Source organism: Glycine max, chromosome 17 (genome assembly GCF_000004515.6).
Source record: "Glycine max cultivar Williams 82 chromosome 17, Glycine_max_v4.0, whole genome shotgun sequence".
Lineage (NCBI taxonomy): Eukaryota > Viridiplantae > Streptophyta > Magnoliopsida > Fabales > Fabaceae > Glycine > Glycine max.
Genome location: NC_038253.2, coordinates 32358138 through 32363188, shown reverse-complemented (window position 1 = coordinate 32363188; position 5051 = coordinate 32358138).

Below are 5051 nucleotides of genomic sequence, written 5' to 3'. Positions count from 1 at the left end.
ATGGTACTATATTGCATGTAGGCTTGAGTCTAGTATATCTGTTGCATAACGCTTATGCTTGACTTTCATTGAGTTAATGATTGAGGTTCTGGTGTTATTTTCTAGAGTGTGTGAACTTGAATAAGTGTGAATAATGTGCGGATTCTGTGAAATGATGTTGTTTATGTAAATTCAGCTCTAAGTATTATATATGAATGTGATAATAACTCATTCCCGGTGTGTGTTTGTGTTTGAGCTGAATGCCATTTTGTTTTAGGTGAGCCAGCTTATGATGAGTCTCATACTGGAGATGGAGAGGCTTAGCTTTTGCTAGGAAAATGCTCTGATAAATATGACATCGGGACATATGATTTTATTTCATATGTTACAATTTCGTGAATAATATATTTATTTTATGTTTTTCGCTATTAGTTTGACTTTTTTCATTCAGAATGAATGACCTTCTTTTAAGTCGAGATGATATTATAATTTATTTGGACAAATTATATTATGATGTTAGAAAAGTGAATGTGAACCTTTTACCATTTTGAAATGTTTTTATTTAAATGTGTTTTAAAACTTTTAATTAATTCTACATTCATATTCCTTTTATTATTAGTACATATACGTGGGATAGAAGGCGTTACAGTTTTTATCCAAAAAAGAACAAATAATTAAAAAATGGTTGGCTATGAAAATTTTACGTGTTTTCTCAACTTTTGCCATTGCTATAATTGCAGGAACCAGCGCTTCTTTATGTTTAATTATATTTTGCCCTTTCAGGCATTTCACCATAATACATCTATCTTAATTGATGCGGAAAGACCTATGGAAGGATTGAATGACTTCCTGAGTTTGGCTGATTATGTTGTATGTTCAGAAAAATTTCCACAGGCAAGTAACTCATACTATATCACAAAGTAAACTACTAAAATATCATAAGCACTTGGGACCTGTGAGTCCCCTATCAGGTTGCAGTTATATTGTGTTATTCTTAGATTCCAAGTTTCCACCATTTCATCAGTGAAATATGAAATGTACTTGGCAAATTCAAAATTGTAGCTTTGTCTTGTAGCCAGAAGAATGATCTGGGAAAACTATTTGCATCTTATAATAAAAATGAAAATATGTAATAATGAATTTGTGCTATCTAACATGTGAAAGGACCTCCTTCTAGAGTGGAGGGAGGGGACTTGCTTTAGGACACATCATACATGCATTGCATCATAAAGAATAAAAACAGGAGGATTCTGTCATATGCATGGTGTATGAATCTCATCACTTTTCCAGAGAGGACTACCCCTAAAGAAACCCACGCCTAGCTACTACTTCCCCAATCCACCCCACACATAAATTCTATGTTATACACATACATATTTTGAAGTTGTTTGGCACAATTTATAAAAATCAAGTTATTAATGAGATTTACGTTTGTTAGTAACTTAAATAATTTACATCATATTTATGAATCCAAAATTTCTAAAATGTACAAACATCATTTCATAAGCACCTAATTTCTCTAATAAAGCAATCCACATCGTGAGATTAAAGGATACTCATTAGTCATTGGGTCCATGTATGGCGAAAGTTGGCTATATACGTTGAAGCCTCGGCAATTGCTTGTGATTTGTGTCTTATGTCCTATATGTTATTTTGTCACTAATATATTATTAACTACCTTCAATTCCTTGGATTCTTAAAGGTGGAAAACATTGATGAGAAAGCTGGTTGCCGAAGAACATAAACACATCAAAAACAAAAATCATTCATACCTATTTTCGTGGAACTGTAGGTTCAAATCAGCTCTAAACCTTATTAAATTATTAAAGGTTAAAGTAATAGTTATAGTTTCTATAAAAAAAATTATATACATTACTTTTTATATTTATTAAAAGCGATGTAATTTCAATATTTATTATAGACTAAAAATGCATATTCTCGTAAAAATGTAAGGACTAAAAAGTGTATAAATTTTAATAAAAAAATTAAAAATCATTTCAAAATATTTTGAAAAAATAAAAACATATTTTATCCATTTTCCATTTCGACGTTAGTTAAAATAAAAAGAGGCGGTGGTGCGATGATTTGGAAAGAGATTTTAAAGCAATGAATAAGACTCTAAATTTTCTAGTCAGCTACAGTATATAAAACTTGCTAGCTTCTTATATTGACTATATTGGGATACTTTGATGCCTTTCTGTTTGGTGTGGCACATATGAACTTAGGAATTGTATGGAGTTATTTTAATGCTCATTTCTTTCGAAACTCACTGAATATAAGGTGTCCCACGTACTCTTCTGTCTGACCTGTGCAGTTATTATTATGCTATCCTTTTGGTGGTTGATTTAACTTATTTTTTATGTTGCTATCAGGTACCGTGCCACAGATGATTTTTCTTAACAGTCTATCTGGGTATCTTTCCCTTCTCATTGTTATTGTTGAAATGCTATAAATTTTTAGAATATTTTTAAATATAATATGTATGAAAATAGTAGAATATCCTAGAACTATAGAATATGGTAGAACAATCTAGAACTATAATTGTATGTATAAAATAGAAGAATCTAGAACTATCATGATACTAATCTATCATGAAAACTCTAGAAAGACCTAAAGTAATGTAGAAACATTCACCACCATTGAGAGGTTGGTGACTTAAGCCTATAAATAGGCAATTGGTATGTTGTAATTGATCAATCCAAGAAATCAATGACATAGTCTTCTTTCTAAAACAATTCTCTAAAACTATCAACTATCAACTATCATCTAACCAACTACCAACAGTGGCATCAAAGCTACGTTCGGTCATACATTGGGCGTAGTTATATTACCTACCTACCATTCCAAAATCCTCCCAACTACTTCAAAAATTTCCTTTGTACTATTAACCCACTCTAATAATATTTTTTCTAAGCTATGGATAACACTACTCAATCATCAACTATTTATGTCCCTATCTTCAATGGTGAAAATTATGATTTCTGGGGTGTTAAAATGGAAACATATTTTTCATCTCAAGATTTATGGGACATAGTAGAAGAAGGCTTCACCATTCCCGCGGATACTTCAGCTCTTAATGCATCTCAAGAGTTGAAGAAAAATAAATAGAAAAATTCAAAAGCGTTGTTCACCTTGCAACAAGCGGTGACTAATCCAATTTTCCCAAGAATTATGGGAACTAAGACTGCCAAAGAAGCGTGGAACACATTGCAGGAGGAGTTTCAAGGAAGTGTTAAGGTACGTGCTGTTAAACTTCAATATCTAAGAAGAGATTTTGAACTATTGAAGATGAAGGAGTTTGAGACAGTTAAAGATTACTATTTTAAAGTTAAAGGAATAGTTAATCAAATGAGAGCTTTTGGGGAAAATATTCTTGACAAGAAAATTGTTGAGAAAATTCTAATTACTATGCGTCCAAAAGTTTGACCCAATCGTGACAACGATTGAGGAAACCAAAGATCTGTCCACTCTATCAAAGACAAAACTTGTGGGCTCACTTGAAGCATATGAGCAAAGACTGTATAAGCATAAAGAAGATACAATTGAAAATGCCTTCCAGTCAAAGTTTAAATTTCAGCCCCAAAACAAAGAAAATGGAGGAAAGAAAAATTATGGAGAAACTTCCAGAAGAAGAGAAGGTTCTAGGAATTTCCTTAAGAACAAAACAGATAAAAATCCTCCATGCAATATATGCAAAAGGCAAGGCCACGCAGAGAAAAAATGTTGGTTCCGTAATATGCCACAATGCAACCATTGCAAGAAGTTTGGGCACGTAGAGAAAAATTGTCGCAACAAAAATAGGCATCAAGCCAATATCGCAGAGGAGCATGATCAAGAACAATGTACGTTCTACGTCACTCAAGACTCAATAAAAGAAAAGGAAGGAAACTGGTACTTGGATAGTGGATGTAGCAATCACATGGCCAAGGATGAGACTATTTTCAAAAGTATTGATGAGTATGTCAAAGTCAAAGTTCGACTGGGAAATGGAAGTGTAGTTGAATCAAAAAGCAAAGGCACTGTCATGGTGGAGACAGATAAAGGTACGCGACTCATCCATGTTGTCTTACTAGTTCCCAGCCTAAAAGAAAATCTTCTAAGCATTGGCCAAATGATGGAGAGAGGCTACACACTTCACTTTGAAGGAGGTGTATGCAAAATCTTAGACAACAAAGATAAAAGGTCTGAGATAGCCCAAGTAAAGATGAATAAGAGCAATAGAAGCTTCCCTCTAAATTTAAAATATGCAACAAACATTGCCATGAAGGTACAAGTTGATGATTCATGGCTATGGCATCGAAGATTTGGCCACTTCAACTCACATGCCTTGAAGTTGTTACATGAGAAGAACATGATGAGAGATCTTCCAAGCATAAAGGAGAACAATGAAGTGTGTGAAGGATGTCTTCTTGGTAAGCAACACCGATTTCCTTTCTCAACAAGCGGAGCATGGAGAGCGAAAGATCTATTGGAGCTGATACATAGGGACATTTGTGGACCAATGAGGACGCCATCACATGGGAACAACAGGTACTTCATACTCTTCATTGACGACTTCTCTAGAATGACATGGGTATATTTTCTAAAAGAAAAATCAGAAGTCTTTGGAGTATTCAAAAAGTTCAAGGCCCTTGCTGAAAATCAAAGTGGAAAACGGATAAAAGTTCTATGAAGTGATCGCGGCAAAGAGTACACCTTTCACGAGTTTGAAAGATTTTGTTAGGATGAAGGCGTTGAGAGACAACTTACAGTCGCATATTCTCCTCAACAAAATGGAGTGTCCGAGAGAAAGAATCGCACAGTTATGGAGATGGCTAGATCGATGCTCAAGGAGAAGGGACTACCTAACACATTATGGGCTGAAGCAGTCTACACTGCTGTTTACATACTCAACAGATGTCCAACTAAGTCTGTAAAAGACAAGACTCCAATTGAAGCTTGGAACGGGAAGAAGCCATCAGCAAAGCACCTAAGGGTCTTTGGATCTATATGCTGCATTCATATTCCAGACGTGAAGAGGCACAAGCTTGAAGACAAGACTATACGAGGTATCTTCCTTGGGTATAGCAATA